This window comes from Halyomorpha halys, unplaced genomic scaffold (assembly GCF_000696795.3).
Source record: "Halyomorpha halys isolate HHAL.00 unplaced genomic scaffold, Hhal_1.1 Scaffold409.1, whole genome shotgun sequence".
Lineage (NCBI taxonomy): Eukaryota > Metazoa > Arthropoda > Insecta > Hemiptera > Pentatomidae > Halyomorpha > Halyomorpha halys.
The window spans coordinates 929,453-942,120 of NW_027115142.1; the positions used below are offsets into that span (position 1 = coordinate 929,453).

At 30.8% G+C, this 12,668-nt stretch overlaps 1 protein-coding gene across 1 annotated transcript in view; it reads right to left on the reverse strand.

Moving 5' to 3' along the window:
• wnd (wallenda) overlaps positions 1 to 8,685 on the reverse strand; it is a 102,805-nt gene extending 94,120 nt beyond the window's left edge. The window contains exon 1 of the mRNA XM_014423179.3: positions 8,596 to 8,685. The gene's annotated coding sequence lies outside the window, so the exon portion shown is untranslated. The remainder of the gene's footprint in view (positions 1 to 8,595) is intronic.
• Between the last annotated feature and the right edge of the window lie 3,983 nt (positions 8,686 to 12,668).

The window sequence follows — 12,668 nt, forward strand, 5'->3', positions numbered from 1 at the left end:
AAGGAGCATCAAGGATTTTACGTAGGATTTTGGATTGCAACGATTGGATGCGGGAAGAATTTGATGGTTTGGTGGAGCCCCAGAGCTCAATTCCATACGTCCAAATTGGTCTGATTATTGTAGTGTATACTAATTTTAAGTCAAAAGTAAATTAATATATTATGGTAATATTCTAATTTACTATAAAAAGTTATATTACAGATTTAAGCAGTAGACTAACTCATACTATATGGATTTCATAACCATATCTGAATAATTTTGTATTTACTCCAATTTTACTTTCTTATAATGAATTTAATTAAATTAATTAATTTCTGCACTTTTATTGTTTTTGGAATGAGCACAGTGTAATATGATTACTTATTGCCCAATATTGCATTATTTGTCAATAAACAAGTTTACCAAATACCAAAGTAAACCAAATAAACAACCAATTAGGGTTTTTCATATTCCCATTTAAGGGAAACTATGAAGGTCCAATCCAAGCGGGATCTTAACTTGTTTTCAAATAGATCAAGAAATGGACGAGATAAAATCGCCTTGAAAGATGTACAGTAATTAAATAAGATCATTAATTAAATATTTATCTAAAATTCATATTTATAAAAATAATTAGGGGAGTGGAAATAATTATGTGGTTCCAGTGTGTCGGATTTACATAATCCGATAATTTCAGCCTTTTCTTTGATTTGTATAAAGTCAGGGTCAGGGGTCTCATTTTCTGATGCCCCTGCTGTCTGCGGATACCGGAAGACCCCGTAGATGCTGTTACTGCGATGCCACCGGATATTGACTATCGTGGCACGCAAGATAGAACCTGGACTGCCCCTACTATCGCTCCCAGAGTCCAGGACATACTGGCCAGCCTCTGAGGGAGAAGCAACGTTTTACGAACACCGGACGAAAAGTACATGCTTTTCAACATTTCACCCACAGCACAACCTGAGCGAGGGAAGCAGCTAGAGGACGTAACCGCGGCGGCGAAGATGTCACTAGATAAGCCATATTACTTTGTCAACGAGACCACCCTAAATTTTGTTCTTAGATTATAATAATTCGCCTTAAACTAACACACTAATACAATTTGCCCCCTCAAGCATTTTATTTTGGTCTACTAAAAGAAATATAAGTGTTATCAATGAGCAGAAAGTCTCACAAATTTTAACACCCCTATTCCACGCTAATATAAACGAAAAATTCAACATACAGTCGGGATACCTGAAGTATGAAACGGACACGGATGTATATACAATGTCTTCGAAATAACTAAAGCTTGCAGCATGATATTTATGCTGAATTATGTGCTTTGAAGGGTGCTGATTCCAAAAATGAATTCCATTTTCCCTCCTCAAGAACAGTTTTTTTTTTCGTGAAATAGGTTATCGAAAAATACAATAATTATATTATTACTAACACAGTTAAAAAAAGAAATGTAGTGATTTCATTTACTGTTTCTTACAGATTTTAATTTAATGTGAGAAAATTATTTCTAACATACAGCGCTGTCAGCAACAATGGAGAATACGCATGGGATTTACTGATAATTAAACACCTTATTTTTTTTATTTACATGCTTGCGGATTCATTTATTTTAGAAAAAAAATGTGGGGTAAGGTTATACTATGGTGCCCCACATGCCATGTACCCAGCCAAAAAAAAAAACACTATCGTATCAGGTTTTTCGAATAATAAAATTTTATTTAACGTGAAAGGCTCACTAGAAGTAGTTAAAGTGCCCCATAGAGAAGAATTCTTGCTGAAACGAATATACTATATACATAGTATAAATATATACATAAATATACTTCCTATAATATACATATAAATAAGTATATATCCTGTGGGCCGTCCGTAGCTCAGATTGGTAGGCGCAGGTCTATCAGTCTGAGATCTGTGGGCAGCACCGGTTAGTTTTAACAAAATTTGTCAGGTTGATTTTGACCGAGTACAATTTTTCAAATATTTAAAACAAATAATCTTATAGTGGTCATATATCGGAGATATTAACAAAGAGAGGTGAATGTAATCGTAATATTTTGGAGGGAATTTAATAAGTTTAAATTTTGGAATAAATACAATATTCTGTACGATGCACTGTTTACGAGAAAAGCGCAAAAAAAACTTCCCTCCCCCGCCCCTCACCAACCAACAACTGAAATTGACGTGAGCTTATCGGACGTTGTACAGGGAACTTTTCCCAACACATTCCTGAAACTTTTGCACTACTGGATTTAATGCAACAAAAACACTATTTGACTGATATTTTTTAAACTTGGATATTTTTCTAGCAAGGAATTTTCTAAATCGGTGGATTAATATATATGAAAGAATTTGAGGATTAACTAAAGAATAAAATAAAATATTTTTATATTTCCATAGTTGTCATGACAATAGTTGTCGGATTTAAGTAATCCGATTTTTCCATTATTTTTTTTGGATTTACATAAAGTCGGTGTCGGGGTCTCATTTTCTGATGCCCCCCCCCCCTTGCCGCGAACACCGGAAGACCCCGAAGACTATGCACTATGCAAGCTAGGACTTGGCCTACCCCTACCATCACGCCAGGGTCCAGGACACGCTGGCCAGCCACGGAGGAGCCAAGACGTCTCTTCAGACACCAGGCGAGGATACATGGTGTTCACCATATTCACCAACCGCTCAACTTGCACAGGAAAGCGGTTAGAAGACGTCACTGCGGCGGCGAAGACGTCACATACTCAGATAAGCCAATAGAATTTATGAGACCCCAATATTCTGTTTCATATTACTATAGATAAAGATTACTTAACTAAAACATTAACCATAACTGCCCCTCCAGGGAATCAACTTTATGAATAAAGAAATATTTCCATGTTGCTAATTAGCGGAGTCTCACAATTTTCGCCCCCCCCTTTTCCACACATTAATTTTAATCATAAAATTACACTCGGGACACCTGCAGTACAGCACGAGCAGGTCCCGATGTAAACAATAGTAATTTTTCACTTAATCTTACTTGTATATGAAACATAGTGTCTTCCTGAGTAATAGAGAAATATCTCTTTTGAAACAAAGAAAACTAATTATATCTATGAAAGTTATATTATGAGCTCATCGTTTTTTCTACATTTCTCCAGAAAAAGAAGTTTTAAGGTTTTTTTTTGGTTTTTTTAATATATTATGAAATTTGTTTAGGGATTTTCCTCAAAACTTTCACAAATAAGTTAAATCACAGGTAAAATTTTGCATTATTCTTTTCCAAAATATTTCATGATCAATTGAGGCGTTCAGTTCTAAAACCAGCCAAGTCAATATATTAAATTAATTAAATTAATATTAAATTAATTAATATATTCTCTAATGAATAAATGAAACATTGTCTAATTTTCAGGTAATATTTATCACATAAAATTCAAAGAAGTTACTTTATAAGTATGTGTCTTGAAACAATAACTCATATGTAATTTATTTAGGTACTATAATAAAAACTCTTTACATTTTTTCTCTTGAGAGAAATTAGAATGAACTTTATATAATAATAAAACAATAAAAATAAGGAATAGGAAATAAATTAAATTTTTTATAAATTTCAAAATAATCACTCATAGTCTACTTCTGGGACTACATAGCTACTATTTTCACAGCATTAGAACGTTGCTTAATAGTATAACCTAGCCCCTTTATTTATAACTAGTGTTCCATTCTTAGTTCACCTAAATACGTTTTAATAGCTTTGAGTATATGGGCTTATTTCATAGTAGTGTTAAGTAAATTTCCACTAGTTTACTGAAAAATAAAATTAAAGGTTCTCTCTTTTAGGAAAATTACGAATATTCAATTAATTTTTTGACAGAACAAATTTAGAATTATTACTTAAAACTGTTCATTTAAAAAAAAAATCCACCACTGTGAAGTAAGCCAACCATATATTGTATAGTAAAGAAAAATCTGTATGGTCGGAGTTCTGATAAAAACCCTATAATATATTACTATTTTTGAGAATTAGGAACATATTCTAATTGTCTCTTACAAATTAATCTAATTATTATCATTGACTATTCCAGTAAAATAAGCGAATATTCGAAAGTATCCAATTTGAATTCGACGACATTAATGCGATTCTGATAAATCACTAATCTTCATCTTCTGATTCTGGCTAAAAGAAATAGGAATGCAATAATGTGTTTATTTATCCATAATTGAAGTATGTATAGGTGGGTAGACAACCAGAAGGACAGGCTCATGGGTAAGTCGTATCGATTTTAGGGTGAACATAAAGGGATGCTCAGCGTCAGATTGACGTAAAAGGGCTGTGGCGAGATTTAAGGCGCTTCCAAGCTTCTAACCAACAGATCAGGATTGATGAAGATGTGATTCTTACCAAAGAGGAAGGAGGAAAGAGAAGATATATTACTGAAAGTAAGGAACCACAAAACATTAATAAATTAGTGAATGATAAAATAGCATGTTTGGAGGTGACTGACCCTTTTGCTGAGAGAAAGCATTTGACAGCATTCCAAGAAGAGCTTTCACTACTATTCATCAGAAAAAAGATCCAGATCAAGTAAATGAGCTGCAAGGAATTCTAAGCACACAAGGTGGACAAGAGACAATCAGGCTAAGATTGGACATCTAACTATTATAATCGCAAAGAGTTACCTGTTCCAATTGTTTAACTTAATCTAAAATATTAAGGCAGAAATAGTACGTTTTAATAGCAATGGGAATGGTCTAAAGTTGGCTGTACATGCATGACAAACACATCATCAAATCAATTTTTTCAAAATGCATGCTTGAAGTTCACTATGATATCTTAAGATACAAGTCATCATAGGCCGGTTAGTAGAAGGTTTGTAAATAGCAAAATGTAGGGTATTAGCTTGTATAGGAGATGTTCAAGACCCGATAGATACCTTCAAAACTTGCTAGGTCCTAATTATGAATGAAGTTTCTTTTTGGAGTGAAGTTGATTTCGTAACTTCTTCCAGTTTTTATCTACTGCACTTTCGGGAATTTTCAACGGACAGAGTATTTTCCATGAACGGTTGGCATAGAGAACTTAATTTTTAAAACGATTTTATATCAATGATTTTTCCAACTGAAGGCGTTGAACACCAAACATCGCAAATAATTTTTTTAAAAAAAGTTCAAGAATTCAATATTCTATAAGAATCTATCATCAAAATTAAATATCCACGGAGGATACTCAAGTATCTGTGATAATGAATTTTTATTATGACTGATTCTCAATAATTACAACAGATTCTTACTGGAAATCGTATTCTCCAACGATATTGTTCTTGAAGCCTGTTTGTCATTCCGCACTGTAAGCCGAGAATCGTTAAAAACCGCAAAACATTTTTGGCGTTTTTCGGTGTAAAAATCTTCTTAGAATATGATTCTCTTTGAGAGTATTCACTGAAAATACCACTTTCCTTTGAGGATTCTAGAGGTACGAGGGGAAACTTAATCAAGTCCTACGAAATTTTGTTTCGGAGTTTTGAAAAGTTTAACCAAAAATGGTGTTGTCAATCGAGTCTTCACCATCCTGCATATAAATACGAACATTAATAAAATAATTTTTACCATGAACATCAAATTTGTTCAATTTTTCAGGACCTTCAGTTCAGAGCATAAGACACTTAAATATACATAAATACAGTTCTAATAAATATATATTTATCAATAGGAATAATGTGCAGAATGAGCTAAGGTAATACCGTAGGCAAAACAACGATGAATCGTTACATCACGATTGACGTCGAAATATTTATTGTACAGGTAATCACAAGTTTTCCAAGAAATTTTTAAAAATAGAAGGAAATACTGCTGATTTTCATGTCAGCAGTCACGAATGAAAACACGCAACAATTTACTATTTTCTTGTGGTTGCGGGTTTTCTCGGGAACGTACTGTTTAATAATAAAATCAATAAAGGTAGATATTATTTTTATTTAACTGTTTCATTTAAAATAATTTAAATGTAGAATAATTGGCTTAATCAATTAATTCAAAATAATTTCATTTATAGATTATCAATTAATAATGACGTTGATTGTTTAGGCCGATGAATAAACTTGAAATGTATATAAGAGGTATATTTATTTTCTTGCTTAATTTAATTCTGTTAGATTGTGTTTAATATTGAGCAGTTACTAGCAAACCATTACTAGCTGTAAAGATTATTAATTTTTACCATAGCGTAATTATATAGTGTTAGTTTTTAATTGCATGTTCAGTCATTAATGTAATATTTATGAGGTGGTAGGAGATGTATAACGGAAACCTAAATGTGCTTTATAAAGGATTTTAATGACAATAGTGAGATCAATTCTTTTGTTGTATAGGTATACTACACACTACTTGACCTGAATTAATGAAGATTAACCTTGAGTTTTTAACTTTAAACGTTGAATGCAAAAGAGATAAACTATATTTTTGGAATTTTATTTTGTAACAAATAATTAGAATTTCTATGAAATAAAGTAATCTGAGTAAGATATATCTGCTGAGTAATTATGCCAAAGCACGACTTAAAAGTTAAAAATAAAACTTTATAAATAACAAGAGTAATATGCTAATAATAGACACGTTATTTATTTTAAATTTATAAATATAAGTATATATACGGTGATCCAGTATATATGTCCTTCTTCAATAACCTTTATAATCTGTGATCTGTGAAATCATATTAATGTGTTTAGTGTTGACCGTAGATTCAATGTGAGTGGAAGATAATCAGAAGAGAGAGGGGAGTTGAAGTCAATGGAGCAGTTGAGAAAATAAAAAATAAAAAGTTTCAGCTATTTGTTTACATTACAACTTACTATTAAAGAAGAGCAATTGAAACTTTCATTACTACTCCACTTACAACACCCCCTACACTATCTTCTACTCACGTAATGTTTTGTAATTTTGATGGGTCTTAATATTCATGTTACTGATGATTCATTTTATTGGAAATTCTAAAGTTAGGTGACCTGGAGAAGATTTGAAAATCAGTAATACCCTCAAAAGATGGGCCAAATGTCACTGTTATGACCCAGTGAAATTCTAATCAAACTTAAAAAAAAAAATTGCAGGGGAGTGAACATGTATCTTACCCTTAGTAGAGGACCTTGAACATATTATATATACGTATGAATTGAACGGACACCGTAAGTCATTGTCAGATACAGTTAGAATGCAATAAAAATACTTTCAAGTGATTAAATACCTAAACCTCCATTCTACAATTAGAAAAACTATAGGATTACACGTAAAAATGAAAAAACGCCTTTTTTTCATATTTTTTACGATGATTATAAGGATCATTTTCAAATTACAAATTATATGAGTATATGTTAGTGTGCTAAGAAAATGTTTTGTTTTGCAATTCACTTTTCCGCAACTAGAACTTATCATGTCTTTGTTATTAATAGGTATTAAAAAACGCCTTGTACTGCAGTATCATATGTAGGAGTACAAAGGATTAATTTTAATGAATTCACAAGTTCAGTAAAGGGTGAACTTTTTTTCAAAATTTATTTCAAAATGTTTGAATCACCCCACTGTATTCGTATGAATAATTAGGTGTTAATCATTTATAAATATAATTTTGATTGAATTCATTGAGTATAATTATATCAAACTATTTCATTGATTAGGCTATAGTACAATTTTGCATCATATAGTATATAAATATTTTAACACTTTTTATAATTTATTTATTTTATTTTTTTCTAGAAAAAAACAACTATAGGAAACTAATATTTATTTAATATATTAATCAATTTTAAAGGTCCAACTTCAAAAATAAGATGAAAATACATAATATTAGCTTCCATACATAATTAATAATTTAATAATAATAAAATATCATAAAACTCGTTGTAAAATATCATATTGGTTGCGAAAACAAAATATTTTTCGCAATGATTTGTTCATTGGTATTTCTTATTGAAAAGGTTTTTGTAAACTTTGTTATAATTGCCTTGGCAACATAACGGGTGTGAGAGCTATCACCAGAGAAGACACCTTGACAGTGGTTAGTTACTAGGAGCCATAATTAATAATTGATTTATGAATAGGACATAATACATGAAAATAATATAAAAGTAATACTAGGGGAATAGTTTATAGAGGATGTATACTAATGAAATAAATGGTGAAAATAATTAATATAAAGTTTTTTTGTTAAATAACTAGTTCGTACTGACTTCTAACATATTAAAATAAACAAATTAATTTTTTTTTTACCTTCTGACACACGAGTGTATTTATCATAATAAATAACGATTCCTCCAGATATAACTGTCTAATTTACTGATCAATGGATAAAAATTGAAACAAATAATAAAATAAAAAATTTCATAGCATGTCTTTTTAAGTATTTATGTACAATAAATGTGATAATCTAAAATATTTGAATTATACCTATAATTTTTCAAGAAATAAATATTATTTGGTATATACTGATTAAATATAATAACAATGTTATTTAAAAAAAGGAATGCACTACAAAATTACGGTATAATGTTTAATTTATAATTAAAAAGTGACATCAACTACAAAACATAATAAATCATATAATATCAATGCATCAGTTCATGATAATAGAATATTTATATAATATACCTCCAAAGAGCAATCCAAAATACAAAAAGGCCGGCAGACAAAGGCGATTCACATGGTACAACACAAAACGGAACAGACACGCAACTGAAGCCTTCTGCCTTCCCACAGCCAAACTCACCTCTGCGCAAGCGTACCATCCTCAACTACCTTTCTTCCAAATTACCTCTGCTCGTCCTTTCTATTCTTCCTCACCTCAACATTGTTATATAGTCTTCTTCAATACCTCTCATAATAAAGTTAACGGTAGAATTAAGGTATGCCGTTGAAATTTGTGTTATTACTACAAAAAATTTTGTAAAAAAAAAAAATAAAATGTATCATCAGAACCTATAAATAATACAAAGTTAAAAATAAAACCCAATAATTTAAAAATCACAAAAATATGAAAACTGAACGATTGAGAAGATATTTTAACCTGTGAATATTCATAAAGCAGTTTAATAAAATTTAAATGTTATTAAAATACCTAAATAGTCTGTTTTAAATGATAAATGATGGAATACATTTTTAAATGTTATAACCTCTGGTCAGAATACCACATTCTTACCAAAATGTCAAAATGTAAATTCAGAACTGACTTAAACTTCATTAAATATGTAATGTTTAAACCTGAGTATACTTTCAACCTAAATGAAGTTATCGTGGAAAGAAACCATTATAAAGTAAAGTCAGGTGGTTGCACGAGAAAGGCTTCTATGCTGAACTGTTTAGTAAAATAATGATAAAACACCCAGGAAAGAATTGACTAACAGGAATTTACTATTCATAAATAAACAACCCTATATTTTATATCTCACTAATTGTTTAAAAAAAATAAAACATATTATATACGTTAAATAATTATTAAATGTTTTTTTTTTATTTATTTATTGACATTTGCAACTGTGCATAAAATACAACTAGTAAATTTGAAGTAAGATTGTAATGGTATGATACAGGCATGTAGAGAAACTAATCATTGGTAACACTCTAAAATTATTAAATATTAAATTATAATTTTTTAAAAACATAAGTAATATTGTTTCTCGAAAACTACTTCATTTGTTTTAAAATCTAAAATATTACATTATACTTTTAATTTTTAGATTGTACAATAGAATAATAATAGTTGATTTAAATAATATAAAAACAAGAAAATTTAGGTTATAAATGAAACAAGGTCATGTGTTGCTTAAATGATTCCTCATACTCTTTGAAGTTATCTGGGACACACTGCGTTGCGGTTTAGACCTGTCTAATGGACTATAAACTATATATATGATACCCCACGGATTAAAATCATTACCCTCCTACCATGGTTAGAATTGAGTGGTAACCTGTAGATAATATTAAATATTATAATATTTAATCCAATAATTTGAATGAGTTGATAATATTTAATGTTATCATATATAATTTGTTTTCTTTGGTTGGCATTATATACCATGAAGATCTTTGGTAGCGCGATGTTTTCTTAAAGACATTGCTTGTGGGAGCAAAAACAGCCTCAAAGTAGTAACCAAATCTCACACTGATAGGAACCATGATATATGTAAAAATGTGTATAAATGTTGTACATGCGTCAAATAAAAGTAAATATTATTTTTTTCCTCTAATAAAAGGTGGTAAGAGCCAACCTTTTATCATTTCAACCTGTAGGGTGGCAGTTTCCAGATCATTGTAGCCAACCTATTTTCTCCAAATTTAGGATTACAGCCCACCCATTTATTTTTTATTGATAATTATTAAATACTATGAATTTAATATATTTTCCTTTACATCTCTTTGAATGGACTCTCTGGCAAAGTACGATGAAACGATCGAACCACTCCCCACAGAACACGTGACCTCCGAAAGGTCACCCTCAATGAACACTGGGGAATTCCTCTGTCCCACCCCCTATAATTCTGTTCTAAAACTACCCTTTGTTATATCTCATAATTACTTTTTTTTATTGAATAATAGTTAAGAAGAAAAGTAAATAATTGATCTTCTTCAGGATCTGTTCATATCTTGAAGAAGTATAAGTCTGAGTTCAGTAACACTAAAATCATAAACGAATTAAGTTCGATTTAGCAAGTAATAAGTACATAGAAAGTGTGAAATGAAGTAGTTATTCGAGTATTTTTCTTATTTGTAATCCCATTGAGGAGGTGAGAATGTTTTTGAATGGACTAGAAAGGGAGATCAATATATGTAGGAGACGAAGGGGCGCCAAAACAACTAGACGCCAAGTTCAGCTTTCAAATGGGATCAATAGCCTCGTAACCTGCATACGAGTCTAGCGCAATCGTAAAAATTCCAAAGATGATGGGAGTGAAAATATTGCTCAGCAGGTTTGATTTCTTTCCGCATAACAATGAAACACATGATTAAATAAATAAAATAATGATAAATTAATTAAACAAAATCTCCGAAATGGTCCTGTGTAATTAGGGGAAGGCCACATTTAGACTGGAAAGTCACACTCAATGAAAGAGTTAACCAGGCAGAATGTGATTAAGAAAGTATCATGAGTATGAAGTTCTATGTTATTTATCTTTATTACTAGAAAGATAAATAACACTACCGGTGTCGCTGCAGTCGCGAAGCAGCAAAAGTTGGTGCTCTGGCTACCTTGGCTACAAAAGGTCCAGTTACCCATAATCCATCTTGAGAAGTAACTTCAAAAAGGTCTGATCTTATTATCGGGCATGTGTGTTCCCTAGATATTATTTTGTTTTTAGTCTCTCCCTCCTTACCGAACGCATTCTTACGTCCCTCAAAACATGCTCTAATCTTGTAAACGTTCCTCTTCCAACAACTCGTTATTGCATTTAGTTGAGAAAAAGGACATTGAGATAAGTTATATGCCTGGGAGACGTAAATTCCTCGTAACGCAAAATATATGTGCTTGATGGATAAATGGTTCTCATAACACAAAATAAAAACATTTTCCTGGGCAAAGGTTAAAAAAAAAAAAATGTAATGGACTAGTAGATATTACTGTGCCGTGATAAACGGGCGAACTAAAATGTTTTTAAGTTACAGTAATAAATATGAATTAATGGAATGTGAAAATTCACAGTGACCAATCCCTTCTCAATACCCTATTCATCAATACCTGCAATTAATTCGACTACAATTCATTAATTAAAATATTTCACGAGGTTTGTTGTAACATGTCAAGAATTGGAGGTACAAATAATATTTTAAACAAATATTTATTCTCGTGTAAATCTAGCTCATGGCCAGGCGGTTTATTGGTTGAGGGTTCTTTCTTTGCCAACCAGAGGAAGGGACGACAGGTAGCAAGGTAACAGGTACTTTTCAACAAAGGACCCGAACAGGTAGACCTGTCCTTTCCACGACTTCTAGCCTCCTGCTACTCTGGCCATGGGAAAAGCATAGAACCTTTATCCTAATTATTTTAGAATGCTAATGTTAAAAACAGTTTTATAAAAGTATGATATTATAATTAAATGTAAAAAAAAACAACTTAAATTTGCAGGTTACTGGTGAAAACAAGGAAATTTTTTCTAAATTTTAATTAATCATAAGGCGCTATAAAAAATATTACATGGAAATTCCGATCTCGAATTTTCATGTTTAGCTAATCATGAGAATGTATTTTAGTTATGCTTATTTATTTGAAAGAAACCGTTCCACAGAAATGTTTATTTTCTGTCTAAACTTAATAAAAACTTAAGACTTGTATGGAATATTAGATTAATATTGTAGACATAATACAAATAAGCACAATCACCTTACATCAAGGGTGGCTAACCTAAAAGATCTTGCGGGGCACTTTGGAAAAGCATCATAACGCGGGCTGCATTTTAATTTATATATCACCATATTAGATTTAGATTCGCTATAGCCATTTTTGTAGTGAAAAATTGAAACATAATGCATTATTATTATTCAAATAATGAGGTCTTACTTTAAACTCTTAATAAAACAGGCAATATCTGCCATATATTCGCTAGAATATTATTTTAAAATCAAAGTTAATTTTTGTCATAATTTCAACAGTTAATTTTTGGATATATGGATGCACACGTAATATATATATATGTATATATATATATATATATATATATATATAATTTTTT